Source organism: Bombina bombina, chromosome 5, assembly GCF_027579735.1.
Source record: "Bombina bombina isolate aBomBom1 chromosome 5, aBomBom1.pri, whole genome shotgun sequence".
NCBI classification, from domain to species: Eukaryota; Metazoa; Chordata; class Amphibia; order Anura; family Bombinatoridae; genus Bombina; species Bombina bombina.
The window spans coordinates 890,289,313-890,307,473 of NC_069503.1; positions in this window are offsets into that span (position 1 = coordinate 890,289,313).

The following is an 18,161-nucleotide window of genomic DNA, read 5'->3' on the forward strand; positions in this document are numbered from 1 at the left end:
GTGGGGGCCCAGCTTAAAAAAAAACGGTGACCTGCACTGATATCATGTGAGTGTGACATGATGCTTCACTAGTGTCTCTGACTACAGGGGTTAGGGTTTCTGTTTTACCCATTGGTGTTTATGTGTGTGTGTATGCATGTATGTGACTGTGTGTGTATGTATGTATGTGACTGTGTGTGTATTTATGAATGTGACTGTGTGTGTGTGTGTGTATGTGTGTATGTGTGTATTTATGCATGTATGTGTGTGTGTGTATGTTTGTGGAACCAGCAAATTACAGACCTTGTTACTACAGCATGGGGGGTAAACAGTGTCAGTATACAGTACCACTATATACAGTACGGGGGGGGCTGGACCATGTCACAGACTACTGTGGTCACTTTATAAAGTACTGGGGCTGGTAGGGTCAGGCCAGCCATCTCACCGACAGATTACAGACTGTGTCACTGACTCACTATATACAGTACTGGTGGGTTAAACAGTGTCACTATATACAGTAATAGGGGGTCAGACCATCTCACAGACTGTGGGCACAGGGTACCTCCTTTTGCAGACGTAATCTGATTCACATTTTTTTTCTGTGTTAAATGTAAAAAAAAAAAAAAAAAAAAAGATATGTATCAAATTCACTTTTTTTTGGGGGAGGGTGGGGGTGGAGTGGGGGTGGGGCCTTCTTAGATTCTTGCACCTGGGCCCTGTGGTTTCTAGTTACGCCTCTGTGTGTGCTCTTTGCTTGCTGCAATCCAAGGCTGACTCAGTGCAGGCTCCTCTGCAATCATGAAACTATTATGAACTGTCCCCTGCAGGGCTGCCATCTTGCCTTAGTTTACATAAAAAATGTGCACGTTGCAATTGCTGCATGCAATGGTTTTGGTCTAGCTTTAAAAAAAAATATATATATATATATATATATATATATATATCATACCTGCCTGCTGTAATTGCTTCTTTACTCTGAACAGTGATTGCAGTGTGCGAACGATTTTGCTGTGCAGATCCCTTCCATGTACGTGTAAGCTTCCCCCAGGCTCCCTCCTATTGGCTCAAAGGAGCATTGGAGGGACCCACATGCAACTTTCAGCCAATAGGAGCTTAGAAGACCGTCTGTGTCTAGACGTCCTTCTGCTAACAGATGAGTGACTTCAGAAATATTTTAAAGGCACAGCTGAAGCATGTGCAAAGACCTCTCAAACAGGGCAGATTACCAAAACACCCTACCAGAGAGTACTTTGCAAATGCAAATTATTTTTTTTTGTTTTTTTTTTAAGAAACATAAAAAAACACCCATTCCTACTTGTGCCACCACAATGGCATTTTATTTATTTTTTTAATATTTTTTTTTCCTTTCCCCCCGATTTTTTTTTTTTTTCGGGGGGGGGGGGCGCTTGTTAACAATTACTAATTCTTCTGGATCTATCTGCAGCTTTCGACAGTTGACCATCTTCTCCTCTTACAAATCCTACATTCTTTTGTCATTCCCTCTCCTGGTTGGCTTCCTATCTCTAGGGATGTGCATTCCTTTTTGGATGAATGTACATTAGTACTGAAAATCGGATATATGTTTTTGTTTACGAAAAGGAAAATCCAAAAGAATGCACCAACGAATTTTAAAGAAAATGAAAAAATACTGATAACATTTTTCACTATTTATTTGCTACCTTTAAATTGTTTGTTTTTTTTAATACTTTATATTTAACAACACACTCTGGAGAGTGTGCTACCTGATCTTCTTCTTGCCAGGTACCAGGCCATGCTAGCAGAAGGCTTAGCTCCCTCTGCACCCAGGACCTGCACTAACTTTAGAGCCAGTCCTGGGAGCCGAACTGCTAAGCCTCCTGATAGTGCAGCCAGGGCTCTGGCAAGAAGAGGATCGGGCTAGCGAGTTCTCCAGTGTGCGTTAGGGTATGTACCTATGAAACATTTACAATAGCTTTAACGAAAACTAATGTAAATGTTTAACAAAAATTCAATTTATGTTTAGTTTTAAATGAGACAAAATCCCAATAGTGCAGGGAATGAATGATAGAAAAATGTAGTCCAAACAAATTCCCTGCACACGTCTACCTAGCTCTCAAACCGCTTGTTTAGATTTTCCTTTAACATATGCTCTGATCCTTTGACTCTCTCAGTAAGTGCTTTTTTTTCTTTATATATCCTACCTTGGAAACTTATATCCTCCTTTGGGTTTCAGTTTCAGTACCACATATGCTGATGATACCAAAATCTATCTTTCCTCTATTGATATCTCTTCCTCTATACTCAAGAAGATTACCAACTGTCTCTCTGCAATTTCTTTGCACTAGCTGCAACTCTATCTGTCTAAAACTGAGCTGCTTTTTATTCCTCCCTCTCCTAGACATCCAACATCTGACATTTCTCTTCCTGTTGGAGACTCTATTCTCAACACCTCACCCTAGGTCCGCTGTCTTTTGGTCACACTTGATTCAGAACTCACATTCACTCCACATATACAAGCGCTCACCAAATCCTGCCGTGCACATCTGCGCAACATTTCCATAATCTGACCTTTCCTTACACAAGAAACTACAACAATCCTAATAAATTACCTCATTTTGTCACACACTGACTACTGTAATCTATTTCTAAATTACCTTCACAAACACTGCCTCTCCCCCTCCAATCTATTAAGAACACTTCAGCTAGATATATCCACCGAAGTCACTGATCTACATCAGCTACTCTGGTCTGCCAGTCTCTACACTGGCTCCCCATACACTTTAGAATACAATTAAAAGTATTAACCCTAACCTATAAAGTACTCAATAGACTCACACCCAACTATATTTCCTCTCTCATCTTTAAATACTCCCAAACCGGTCCTCTTCGATCAACCTCCTAACTATGTTGCTCCATTCCTATTATCCACTCCTATTATCTCTACATCCCACTCTCACCTCCAAGACTTCTCACGCACTGTTTCTGTCCTCTGAAACTCTCTACCCATGTTGTATATCTTTGGGTGCTCTTTGATGAATGTGGAGAGAAAGATGCCCCTTCTTTCCAATTAAGGGGTCTCATAAATCTACATTGTTAAAGCAATATGAAAAAGTGTTCCTTTAGTAAACAACATATATGTTACGTCACAGTAAACATAAGCGAAAACAAATTGTGTTAAATACAGAAAACAACTTACCTGTTGCCTTGGAAAATGAGCACTTCTCAGTGTAGTCATTGCCTATAGTTATAGAATAGAGCAGAAATGCTGGGAACTTAAGCTGCATTCTACCTCTTCTGAGCATTGGCAAGAAACTGACTTTCTCTAGCATTCACAAAAAACAGCAAGCTTTTTACAATGATGAATAATGCATATTGCAATGATTTGTATTAAGTATAAGCAAGGGTTTTATATTCCTGTAAGTGATTGCTATAAAAAGAAAAACTCCTACCTTATTGTAATAGGTTTAGTAGCTTCAAAGAAGCTGCTACCCCCCTAAAAGCAGCATACACATCACATAATTCCCTTTCTTTCAAATGAAGTGCTTCATGCCCATCTAGGTAGCAAGAGATTGTGAAAGGAATGACAATCATCTATCTGCTAGATGACACATAGGGGCCGATTTATGAAATGTCTGTCCGTCATGATCCGCTCAGGTCCGGCCACATCCCCCCCACTATACTTAAGTTATTAAGCCCTACACCGCCGACACTATAATTAACCTACTAACCCCTAAACGGCAAGCCCCACACAATGACATATACTAAAGTAAACTATTACCCCTAAACTGAAAGCACCCCACAACGCAATAAACTAAATTAAACTTGTAACCCCTAAACCTAACAACCCCCTAATTTTAGATTAAAATTACAATTTCCCTGTCTAAAATTAAGTTATTACTTACCTGTCAAATTAAAAAAACAAAGTTTAACTAACAATTAAACTAATGTAATTATTAAACTAAAAGTAAACTAACTACCAATTAAAAAAAAACAAAAATACACATTAAACAAATCCTAACACTACTATAAAAATTACAAACTATCTAATTACAAAAAATAAAAAACACTAAATTACAAAAAATAACAAACAAAATGATCCAAAATAAAAAAGAATTACACCTAATCTAATAGCCCTATCAAAATAAAAAAGCCCACCCAAAATAAAAAAAACCTAGCCTACAATAAACTACCAATAGCCCTTAAAAGGGCCTTTTGTAGGGCATTGCCCTAAGTTAAACAGCTCTTTTACCTGTAAAAAAAATACAAAAGACCTCCAACAGTAAAACCCAACCAACCCCCCAAAATAAAAAAAATAATTCTAAAAAAAACCTAAGCTACCCATTACCCTGAAAAGGGCATTTGGATGGGCATTGCCCTTAAAAGGGCTTTTAGCTTTTTACATGCCCAAACCCTAATCTAAAATTAAAACCCACCAAAAAAAAAACTTAAAAAAACCTAACGCTAACTCCTGATGATCCATTTACAGTTTTTGAAGTTCTGCTTGAACGATCTTCATCCAGGCGGCCTCTTCAGTCTTCATCCAGGCGGCCTCTTCAGTCTTCATCCCGGCGGCGAAGTTCTCATCCAAGCGGCGAGAAGTCTTCATCCAGGCGGCCTCTTCAATCTTCATCCAGGCGGCATCTTCTATCTTGATCCCGGCGGCACTGAGCGGGTCCATCCTGAAGACATCCGGCGTGGAGCATCCTCTTCATACGGTCGCCGCTGTACACTGAATCTTCAATGCAAAGTACTCGACTCAAGTACCTTGCATTCCTATTGGCTGAAAAAATTGAATCAGCCACTAGGAATTAGAAACTAGGAATTAGAGTTGCTAAAATCCTATTGGCTGTTCAAATCAGCCAATAGGATTTAAGCAGCTCTCATTCTATTGGCTGATTCAAATTATTTTAAGGTGTTTTTTTTTTTTTTTAATGGGTATTGGGATAGGAATATTTGTTATTATTTTGGATAATTTGTTTGTTATTATGTATAATGTATTTTTTTCATTTTGGGGTGTGTTTTTATTTTTAGATTAGGGCTTGGGCAGCAAAAGAGCCAAATGCCCTTTTAAGGGCAATGCCCATACAAATACCCTTTTCAGGGCAATGGGTAGATTAGGTTTTACTTTCTTTTTATTTTGTGGGTTTGAGGGTTTTTTGTAGCAAAAGAGATGTTAACTTTAGGGCAATGCCCTACAAAGGCCCTTTTAAGGGCCCCCAAAAGGACCCTTTAGTAGTTTATTCTAGATAAAGGCATTTTTTAAAGGGTATTAGAATAGTAATAATTTGTATTTTTTTTGGATAATTTCGTTTTTTATTTTGTGATTTTAGTGTTTTTTATTTTTTGTAATTTGAGGTTTTAGCGTAAGGTAGCTTAGGATTTATTTCACAGGTATGTTTGTATCTATTTTAACTAGGTAGTTTGTAAATAGTTAATAACTATTTACTAACTAGTTTACCGAGCTAAAATAAATACAAACTTACCTGTGAAATAAAAATAAAACCTAAGCTAGCTGCAATATAACTATTAGTTATATTGTAGCTAGCTTAGGTTTTATTTCACAGGTATGTATTTAGTTTTAAAAAGGTATTATTTAGTTTATAATTGCAACTTTAATTTAGCTCTATTGTGATTATGTTAAAGTTAGGGGTGTTAGGGTTAGGTTTTGGGTTAGGGTTAAGTTTAGGGGTAGGTATAGGGGTTAATAGTTTAATTTAGATTTTTGAGATGTGGGGGGCTGGCGGTTTAGGGGTTATTGATTTATTTAGTGGTGGTGATGTGGGAGGCCAGAGGTTTAGGGGTTAATAGCTTTATTTATTTGCAGCGATGTTGGGGAGCGGCAGAATAGGGGTTAATAGATTTATTATAGTTTGGGCGATGTTGGGGTGCAGGGGAATAGGGGTTAATAACTTTAGCATAGTGGCGGTGATATCGGGAGTGGCAGATTAGGGTTTAATAACATTATGTAGGTGCCGACAATGTCGGTGGGGGGCAGATTAGGGGTGTTTAGACTCGAGGTTTATGTTAGAGTGTTAGGTTTAAACGTTAGTTTTTTTTCCCCATAGACATCAATGGGGCTGCGCTACGGAGCTTTTCTTTCCACGATCCCAGGTGTTAGACTTTTTTTAGACACCTTCTCCCCATTGATGTCTAAGGGGAAAGCGTGCACGAGTACGTCAAAACAGCGCTTGTTTTTGGTGCAGTATGGAGCTTAAAAGCACCATATCGCAAACACAAGCCGGGTTTTGAAAAACTTGTAATGACTGTGCTATAGGGGGTTAAATAACACAACTTTTCTTGTGTTCGTTAATTTCCCTATAGTGCACATAACTCGTAATCTAGCTGATTATTTCTTAGTTCACATATTGGTCTAGATCACAACTGAAGCTCAAACATATTAGAGCTATTGCGTGCTAACAGCTCACAAGTTAAAGCAGTAGCGCTCCTATTCTTGCGCTCATATTAGAAGCTGAAAGTATATTGCGCATGAGTGAAAGCCTCAGGCATGCTATAATCTGGAGGTCAGATAGCATGACCGTTTGACTCCCTTTCCCCACAACTTCTATGGGGTGCATTACACAACCCTCTTCTGGCTTTAGCTTGCATGCGAACCCCAAGGTACATTAGGACAAATGCTCTAAAACCGAAGATGTATTAAAAAATACTTAAAATAGCTTTGTTCTTTACTTATGTCATTTTTAAAAATATATATATATACACACACACATCTTTGAATGCTTCCAAATCAAACAACATATACCATATCCCTTTAAAACACATTACATACATTTATTTTAAAAATGAACATATCATTTATAAGAATACATTTGAGTGTAATACTTAAATTGAATATGGGCTAGATTACAAGTGGAGAGGTATTTTGCATTTTCGCTATAGAAAAAACTCCACTAGGATTTTCATTTTTGCGCTAGTCGGGTTAGCCCTGATATTACAAGTTAAAAGTAAACTGTTTTTTCTCCAGCGGTAACTCAACTTGCGCAAAAACACCCCACTCTCTCGAACAAACACCATAACATAGTCACAATAGTGCTAACCCGACATGAAATCATGAATATTTAATTTTCCAATGTTATTTACATAACGGATTATGTTCTATTTATTCATAAATAAATATTTATGCATATATATATTTGATTTTTTTTAACAAATATATATTTAAACCTATATATATATATATATATATATATATATATATATATATATATATATATATATATATATACATTTATATATTTATATGATTATATATTGGTATTGATATATACAGATAAGTATTGGAATATCTATGTAAAAAGAAACATATTCTGCTATGTGCAGAACATTGGAATGTGAAATATTTACAGTACATTCATAGTTAAAAAGTTTATTAAATATGAATATTGCATACATATGCTTTTACATGTTTTCATCTAATTAAAGGGACAGTCTAGACCAAAATAAACTTTCATAATTCAGATAGGGCATGTCATTTTCCAATTTACTTTTATCACCTATTTTGCTTTGTTCTCTTGGTAGTCTTAGTTCAAAGCTAAACCTAGGAGGTTCATATGCTAATTTCTAAGCCCTTGAAGGCCACCTCTTCTCTCAGGGCATTTTGACAGTTTTTGACCACTAGAGGGTGTTAGTTCACGTGTTTCATATAGACAACACGGTGCTCACGCACGTGGCGTTCCAGTGAGCCAGCTCTGATTGGCTAAAATGGATATCAGGCAAAAGATCTGAAATAAGGGGGCAGTTTGCAGAGGTTTAGATACAAGGTAATCACAGAGGTAAAAAGTATATTAATATAACTGTGTTGGTTGTGCAAAACCAAGGAATGGGTAATAAAGGTATTATCTATCTTTTTAAAGAATAAAAATTCTAGTGTAGACTGTCCCTTTAACATTGCGATTTCGCTCAACTTATAATATGAGCGAAATTTAAATGGAGCTCAAACAATCGCAAAAACCCTTCCAAAATTGTTTGCACTCCACTTGTAATCTAGCCCTACATTTTCTATGGGTTTATGATACTTTTATTCTAGCTCTGACAAATTTCAAGTCACGCTAACTTTTTAGCGCTGTTTTATGTTGTGCTCAAGCGCAGTATGAGTAGTATGGACTTGTAATACCAGATTCCGCGACAATCCTAGCACAGTGCAAAGATATTGATAGCACAACATTTACTAACAACAGCGCTCCACTTTTAATCTAGGCCCTTTTCTATAAGACAGTACATCATTTTAAAATAATATTTAGCAGCAAGTGAATTTAGAAATGTTATCACCTAATTGCTTATCTAATAGTGAGACCTTTTTGATTAAGAGTAAACATTTCCTATGATGTGAACAATATTTTGTAAACAAAATTAGACATTACCATTCTCCAATTTCATCTCTCTGGATTCGTGTTTGATAAGAAAGATATAGGGCAAAAACATATCCAAGAAGGAAAGAAATGACCTCTTCAATTAAGTATCCAGAGATATGAAAGATGTAATATTAAACCTAATAAAATGCTGACCAATCCATACATTCTAATGTACATATGCCAAATACTACTTTGTGACCAAACTGGAGGAATTGTGAAGTAACTGTCTTGTCCTTATACCCAATATTAGATTACAGTTTATCTGTCTGAACATGGTCATTTTATTAACTGGATACTTGTATAGCACACAATCTAAAATGACTAGCGGCACTGATAACAGGTATTATTATTACCCAACTTAATTGTACTCATTTTACCGACCTCGGAAGTATGAAAGGCTGAGTGGACCTTGCTGGAATTGAACCTGCAACCCTTTGGTTGCCACAGATCTCTGTAACAGTGCATTAGCATGACTAGCTATCTGTCCGGCTTATTAAAAATCTTTACACAATAAGGAAAAACAAAATATTTTTCCAAGCTTAGGGGGCGCCACAGGTAACACCAATGATAATTTAATATATGTAATAAATATACCAATCTAAAGGTATAAAATGTAGCTATATACTACATAAAGTATAAATATCAATGTATCTGTACACCATACAAAGGGAAAATGTCTAAAGCGATATATAACAGTCCCAGCAGTGGAGAGTACTTGAATCCTTCAATATGACCAAGGAGCTGCATTCTTCTTTTATCCCCCTTTACAGTCAAATTTGGATCAAAAAGTCTAAAAAGTAAAGAAAAATGTGCATCCTTGTGCAGATCAATGCTACAAGAGCTAATATATAAGGCTCCTTCTGTTGTTTAATTTCAAACGAAAATTACTGGGACCCTCATATAAAAATGTTTTGTAGGTGAGAGAAAGGAGGGGAAAACAACGTGTTGATTTAAATGAAATACCTATTTAAACCATAGATCTATTGGTTGTGCGTCAGTGCAGACAGTATATGCGCTCTGAGCAGGCATGAAGGTATACGAGTCAAAGATATCACTGAAACTGTGATATAATTTACTAGAAGCCTTTTTTTGATAATAATGTATATTGAAAGGATAATTATGTTCAGAAATATAAAGCATTTATAACGCACATTTCATGTCTGTTTCATTTCACATTGCAATAGTGCAACAGGAAATTCTTTAAAGGGACACTAAACCCCAATTTTTTCGTTCATGATTCAGATAGAGCATGCAATTTAAAGAAACTTTCTAATTTACTTCTATTCTCATTTTTTCTTCATTCTCTTGCTATCGTTATTTAAAAAGCAGGAATGTGATGCATAGGAGCCAGCTCATTTTTGGTTGAATACCTGGGTTATGCTTGCTTATTGGTGGGTAAATGTAAGCCTCGAATAAGCAAGCGCTATCCATGGTGCTGAACCTAAAATGGGCTGGCTGCTCAGATTTACATTCCTGCTTTTAAAATAAAGATAGCAAGAGAACAAAGAAAAATTGATAATAGGCGTAAATTAGAAAGTTGTTTAAAATGTCATGCTCTATCTGAATCATGAAATAAAAAATGTGGGTTCAGTGTCCCTTTAAATCAGTAGAGTATTTTCTTAGTGCAGTTTTGTCTTTTAAAATCAATAAAATACATTTTATCAGTTAATATGCATATTTTTTAATTGCTACATTCTGTATAACTACCTTTATAAATTTAAAATAATCACAACTTATGCCAATAATTTTAATTTTAAAACTTTGGAAAATTTTATTTGTGATGTTGTACTTTGAATTACTCACCACAAGAGGGTGCTATCTAATAATATATTTATAGACTGGGTTTTAAGTTTAAATATTTATTTATTTATTCTTTCTTTCTAAATTCATATCTTATGGGAATGATGATGCGTTAATTTAAAAAAAAAAAAAGTTTAAAAAATGCACTAGATTACAACAGCATGCCTTATTTATTTATAGCGTGTGGTGGGTGTGTGCACAAAGAAAATGCTTAATTTAATGCTTTATTATTGAAACTACCATACGTTCCAAAGTTACAATATAAAACTATTTATATTTTTATAGTTGAATGATATGACTTCAAATGTATAGAATCTATTTTAATCACATAAAGTTAATTTCTCTATTATACCAGATATAGGGCTAGATTACGAGTGGTGCGCTAACAGTTACGCACGAGCAAAAAGCAGTTTATTGCGAGTGTTTTCATGCATCAGGTTTAGCACTCGTATCACAATTTGAAAGTCAATTCAAATACGCTAGCGTAATCGCGATTTACTCGAGAATGAATACCACGTCCTCAGAGCTCTGGTTAACTGTTTCGCAAAACAAAATAGTGTGACAAAACACATAAAAATACAGTTGCACTCATAAAAAAAGCAAGTAATATTTTTTTTATTTTTTTTTAAATGTCTCAGGTTTTAAAAGGGGAAAAAAAGCATACAAAGGGCTTTAATATAGAGATATATACATGTCTAAATATGTGTATGTATGTATATATATATATATATATATATATATATATATATATTTATATTTTTGTACATATGTAACTATGTATTTATATATCTATTTACATACATATATACACATATAAACACATAAATACATATGTACACATAATATAGACATATATACTGTATATATTAGTGCATTGGAGCCCTTTTTAAAGAGATACAAAACCCTTTTTTTTTTCTTTCATGATTCCGATAGAGGATGCAATTTTAAGCAACTTTACTCCTATTATCAATTTTTCTTCGTTCTCTTGGTATCTTAATTGGAAAAAGCAGGAATCTAAGCTAAGGAGCCGGACCATTTTTGGTTCAGCACCCTGGATAGTGCTTGCTTATTGGTGGCTACATTTAGCCACCAATCAGCAAGTGCAACCCAGGTGCTGAAACAAAAATGGTCTGGCTACTAAGCGTATGTCTTTGCTTTTGAAATAAAGATAGCAAGAGAATGAAGCAAAATTTATAATAGGAGTAAATAAGAAAGTTGCTTAAAATTGAATTCTAGATCTGAATCATTAAAGAAAAAAATTGATTTTAGTATCCCTTTAAGTAGATGTAAACATGTAAAAGCATATTTATGCAATATTCATATTTAAATAAAGTGTTAAACTGTGTATTTATTTCCTGTAAATATTTCACATACTGCACATAGAGGAATATGTTCTAAGTATTTATAAATAGATATTTCTATATATATTCACCAGTCACTTTACTAGGAACACCTGTTCAATTGCTTGGTAGCACAAATTGCTAATCAGCCAATAACGGCAGCAACTAAGTGCATTTAGGCAGCTAGACGTGGTAAAGACGAATTGCTGATGTTCAAATCGAGCATTAGAGCAGAGAAGAAAGGGCAATTAATTAACTTTGAACGTGGCATGGTTGTTGGTGCCAGAGGGGCTGGTCTGAGTATTTCAAAAACTGCTGCTCTACTGGGATTTACACGCACAACCAACTCTAGGGTTTACAGAGAATGGCTTAAAAAAGAAAAAATATCCAGTGAGTGGCAGCTGTGTGGACAAGAATGCCTTGTTGTTTACAGAGGTCAGAGGAGAATGGGCAGACTGGTTTGAGATGATAGAAAGGCAACAGTAACTCAAATAACCACTCGTTACAACCAAGGTATGCAGAATACCATCTCTGAATGCACAACACATCGAAACTTGAAGCAGATGGGCTACAGCAGCAGAAGACTACACCGGGTGCCACTCCTGTCAGCTAAGAACAGGAAACTGAGGCTACAATTAGCACAGGCTCAACAAAATTGGATAACAGAAGATTGGAAAAACGTTGCCTGAGTCAATGAGTCTTGATTTCAGCTGCAACATTCAGATGGTAGGGTCAGAATTTGGCGTAAACAACATGAAATCATGGATCTATCCTGCCTTGTATCAACGGTTCAGGCTGATGGTGGCGCTGTAATATTGTGGTGGAATGGAAGATTTGCATCATGGATGTGCAGCGGTCAAATCTGCAGCAACTGCTTGATGCTATCATGTCAATATGGACCACAATATCTGAGGAATGTTTCCAACACCTTGTTGAATCTATGCCACGAAGAATTAAGGCAGTTCTAAAGGCAAAAGGGGGTCCAACCCGGTACTAGAAAGGTGTACAATATACCTATATATATTGTACCAAAATATGATCAGATATATGTAGAAATATGTATTTATGGATAAATAGAACATATTCTGCTATGTGAAGAACATTGGAATGTGAAATATTAATATTTTCATGTCAGGTTAGCGAATTAGGTTTTTTCCACTTTTTTACTCCTTTTGACTTCTATGGGAGAATACGTTAACGCGATTGCGATATTCGGAGTTCATCTTTTTGCATGAATAGGGTTAGCACGCTAGTGAAAACATTTTACTTTTAACTTGTAATATGAGCGCTACCAGACACGTTCAAAATGCTTAATGTGCAAGCGCAAGCGTTAAAGGGACATGAAACCCCACATTTTTCTTTAATGATCCAGATAGAGAATACAATTTTAAACAACTTTCTAATTTACTTCTTTTATCTAATTTATTTTATTCTCTTGGTATCATTTGTTGAAGTAGCAGCAATGCACTGCTGGTTTCTAACTGAACACATTGGTGAGCCAATGAAAGTCAGTATATATATGCAGTGACCAATCAGCAGCTAGAACCTCAGTTCTTTGCTGTTCCTGAGCTTGCCTAGATAAACCTTTCAGCAAAGGATAACAAGAGAAGGAAGCAAATTAAATAATAGGAGTAAATTGGAAAGTTTTTTAAAATTGTGTTCTCTATCTGAATTATTAAAGAAAATGTTTGTGTTTCCTGTCCCTAAATAATGCTCCACTTATTATCTGGCCCATATTTAGCTAGTAAAAAAAACCCAGGTAGAAAATTTTATTTTAATTGTTAAAATCTTTTTTTTTTCCATTTTATTCTCGCTTTTTCGGGATTATAAAATACAGTATTGGTGTCTTTAGGAACAGGATTTACCTTGGCGTCGTGAATTAAAGGGACATTAAACCCACATTTTTAATTTCATAATTCAGGTAGGGCATGCAATTTTAAATAACTTTCTAATTTACTTCTATTATATAATTTGCTTCATTCTCTTGATATCCTTTGCTGAAAAGCATATCTAGATAGGCTCAGAAGCTGCTGATTGGTCACTGCACATAGATGCCTTGTGTGATTGGCTCATCCCTGTGCATCGCTATTTCTTAAACAAAGAATATCTAAAGAATGACGCAAATTATATAATAGAAATAAATTGGAATGTTGTTTAAAATTGTATTTTCTTTCTGAATAATGAAAGCAAAAATGTTTGTTTAACGTCCCTTTAAGTGTTTGCCATTCTGTCTTATTTGTTTCTGTACAGTGAGAGTGAGTTTTGCAATTCCCATTCTGTCCAGTTAGTTTTTGAAAATGTTGTCTGTACAGTGAGAGTGAGTTTTGCAACTGACATTTTGTACAGTAAAAATGAGTTTTGCAATTCCCATTCTGTGCAGTGAGTTGGTAAAAACGCAGTCTGTACAGTGAGAGTGATTTTTTTAAAACATGGTCTGTATAGTGAATTCTGCAACATTGGACTAAATAGTATAAATCTCATAACTTAGTGGATGCGATTTAAAGTATGAGGAATATGAAAATCCTGCTTCAGAAGATGAGAATATTTTCGTCCCCTTAATAATAAAAGAAAATGATTTCCCGCACTGTGCTTCTTTTTAGATGAAAATCTTCCCAAATCAGGAAAAATAATTTTTTTCAATCGATGTTGGAAAACATTAAGAATACTTATAAAATATATAATCAAATATCAATAGCCATTATACCCACCATGCATATCTACAAACGGCATTCAGGTTTTAAAACACTTCTCAGCATAAATTTGCATTGCAAAAGTTTCATTTCACACATAAAAATTATGTTTCATTAGACTGTACACAGAGAAAAATACATTTTAGTAAATGTTTGGCAGGGGTAAAATTATGCTTTGTTTAGTGTTAACGTAGTGCTTTTAGTGGGAGATGCAATTGGTAAACCTCAGGCTATATTTAGGAAGTTCAAAGCAAAAAATTCAATGTAAACTCCAAAGGGATGTTGCGCTTTAATTGGGTAAATTAACCCTTTACGGTGGTCAATAATTCATATTAAACTAGAGTCAGTAATGCGAAAGAGCATGCCATTTTAATCAAATCATGTCTTCAAAACACCAATATTTAGGAATTCAAGTTTGCATGTTTCTGCATGTGATCACAAATTTTAAAATGGAAATATATGACCAATAAAGTATGTTTAAAAATGCTAAAGGTAGCTACATTATTTTGCATTTGACAAAATCTAAACAAATGGGGTGGTTTAACCCTTACAGTACTGAGTTATTTATCATGCCTGTACTAAAGCAGAATTTAGACTAGTATGTAGGAAGATTGCCCTCGAATTTATTTCCTCAATATCTAAATATTGAATAAACAAAAATGCATATTTGTTTTGACAAGCTTAAAAATAAGGACTTTCGAATCATGTAGCATTGATTGCAATACATTAGAAGAGTTGTGCAAAGGCAATCATTCAGGTTTTTGTGAGGTTTTAAATTCAAAGTCATTCTGAAATCAAGTTTTCAAATGATTTTCTATTTTTGTGTTCTTCACACTAAAGGCCCATCAAGCCCTTGGCACAGGTATCCCCTTATCAACAATATTCTAACCTATTAGAAATTTTCTCTGTGTTTCACATTATTGTGGGATTAAACAAATATTGACCAGATTACATTGTTATACTATAAAACTTGTACTACAACTAAATTTGATCAGAATCTCAATTTATGACTAAAATTTTAAATTAGAAAAATTATTGCTTTAACATGTCTTGAATAGAATATAATAAGAAAAATAAGCGTTTTCTTACCATAAGTTTATTTCACACAAAGTATCCCCTGGGGCTGCCATGCTTGTATAGAGATATACAGCACATAACCAATATTACTCATTATGAGAGGGAAGAAAAAGAGGGAGATTTTGAGCAAGAGTTGTAGTGCGAGAGGAAGAGAGTGAGGAAATGATAGCGGGAAAGACAGAGAGAGTGATAGGTGCAGAGACAGGAAGAGTGATAGAGAGACAGATAGATTAAGAGCGGATTTGCAAACAAAGAAAGAAGCGCTCACAATAGGCCGAAACGTACGCCTGGGGTTTGCCGTTTCTCTCGTTCAGAGATGGATTGCCTGGTATTTCGGGGCTGGACTGCACTGTCAAGTCAGGATCAGACTGATATGCTACAGGAAAGTTCTTCTCTGTGAAAGGCACATATTGAGCAAAAAGAGGCTGCTTCTAGGGTGGTAACTAGCCACATACAAGCTATTATGCTATTGTTCGTTCCCAGGTTGAGCGCTTCTCTCTTTTTATTTATGCAAATTATGACACTTAGGGAAGTCTCCCTAAGTGTGATGCGAGAATCCAGATGTGGACCCGTTGCTCAGTGTGCCTAGAGGGATATGGCTGCACCTCACTGACGAGGCCCACAATAGGCCGAAACGTACGTCTGGGGTTTTGCTGTTTCTCTTGTTCGGAGAGGGATTGCCTGGTATTTCGGGGCTGGACTTTATTGTTAAGTCAGGATCAGACTGATATGCTACAGGAAAGTTCTTCTCTGTAAAAGGCACATATTGAGCAAAAAGAGGCTGCTTCTAGGGTGGTAACTAGCCATAGAACAAGCTATTATGCTATTGTTCGTTCCCAGGTTGAGCGCTTCTCTCTTTTTATTTATGCAAATTATGACTCTTAGGGAAGTCTCCCTAAGTGTGATGCGGGAATCCAGACGTGGACCCGTTGCTCAGTGTGGCTAGAGGGATATGGCTGCACCTCACTGTCGAGGCCCACAATAGGAAGGCACATATCGAGCAAAAAGAGGCTGCTTCTAGGGTGGTAACTAGTCATAGAACAAGCTATTATGCTATTGTTCATTCCCAGGTTGAGCGCTTCTCTCTTTTTATTTATGCAGATTAATAGAGGAATAGACAGGGAGAGTGATAGGTGCAGAGACAGGAAGAGTGATAGAGAGACAGATAGAGTAATAGAAGAAGAGACAGGGAGAGTGATAGAGAGACCGATAGAGTAATAGAGGAAGAGACATGGGGGTAGAATAACCAAGCAGTGGATGCTGCAATCTACCCCCAAAGTTTCCAGCTCGCCGGTTAAGAAGCAGTGGTCATCAGATATGATCGGGATGAAGAGTGATAGAGAGACAGATAGAGTAATAAAGGAACAGACATAGAGAGTGATATGTGCAGAAACCGGGAGAGTGATAGAGGGAGAGACAGGGAGAGTGAGAGAGAGACAGATAGATAGATAGATAGATAGATAGATAGATAGAGTAATAGAGGGAGAGACAGGGAGAGTGAGAGAGAGACAGACAGATAGATAGATAGATAGATAGATAGATAGATAGATAGATAGATAGATAGAGTAATAGAGGGAGAGACAGGGAGAGTGATAGGCACATAGACAGGGACAGTAATAGAGATAAAGATAGGGAGAGTGAGAGTGATAGAAACAGAGACAGAGAGGACAGAGAGAGTAATAGGGAGAGTGATAGGCACAGAGAAGGGGAGAGTGATAGAGAGAGAGACATTGAGAGTGATAGGCACAGAGAAAGGGAGAGTGATGGAGAGAGAGAGAGACAGAGAGAGATTGAGATTGATAGCTGTAGTGACAGGAATTGTGATAGAGAGAGACAGGGAGAGTAATAGAGGGAGAGGGGGAGAGTGGTAGAGAGAGACATAGAGAATGAGATATAGAGAGACAGAGACATGGAGAGTGATAGGCACATATACAGGGTGAGTGATAGAGAGAGAGAGAGAGAGAGTGATAGGCACATATACAGGGTGAGTGATAGAGAGAGAGAGAGCAGTGGTGTCACTAGGGGGTGCGGGCCACACCCAGGTGACACCCTCCAGGAGGTGACACCACTTTTTTTTTTTTTTTACATTTTATTGAAATTCAAAGAAATACATGTAGAGATGCATATATTTTTTATTAGAGAGGCCAGCATTTGTGAACATTAGTGGGACTGGGGAAATTGTAGACACTTCATTTTTTTGCCTCTTGAGCCAGCGCTGCAATTTCCACAAATAGTTTTCCCGGCTGCTTTTGCTTGCTTGTACTTTGCTCCTCCACTGCCCAATTTCACTATGAATGTTGTGGGCGTGCTGTGAGGCTTTCAAAGTTGCGCTGCTAGCCTAAACCTGCCTGCCTATCTGTGCTCACTGCTCAGTGACATGTGGAGCAGTGGAGTCACTCACTGCTGTGCTGTCTCTCTAAACGGGAACCGGGAGCAGCTCTATTCATGAGCTTTATAATTAATGCAGTGCAGTTTACATATTTTGTGTGTGTGTGTGCCTGAGTTTTTGTGTGTGTGTCTGAGTGTTTTTGTGTGTGTGTGTCTGAATGTTTTTGTGTGTGTGTGGCTGAGTGTGTTTGTGTGTGTGTTTGTGTGTGTGTGTGTCTGAGTGTTTTTGTGTGTGTGTGTCTGAGTGTTTTTGTGTGTGTGTGTGTGTGCTGAGTGTTTTTGTGTGTGTGTGCCTGAGTGTTTTTGTGTGTGTGTGTGTGTGTCTGAGTGTTTTTGTGTGTGTGTGGCTGAGTGTTTTTGTGTGTGTCTGAGTGTTTTTGTGTGTGTGTCAGAGTGTTTTTGTGTGTGTGTCTGAGTGTTTTTCTGAGTGTGTTTTTAAGTGTGTCTGAGTGTGCCTGAGTGTTTGTGTGTGTGTGTGTGCCTGTGTGCCTGTGTTTGTGTGTGTCTGCTTTCTGGGGGGAGGGGGGGTGACACCATAA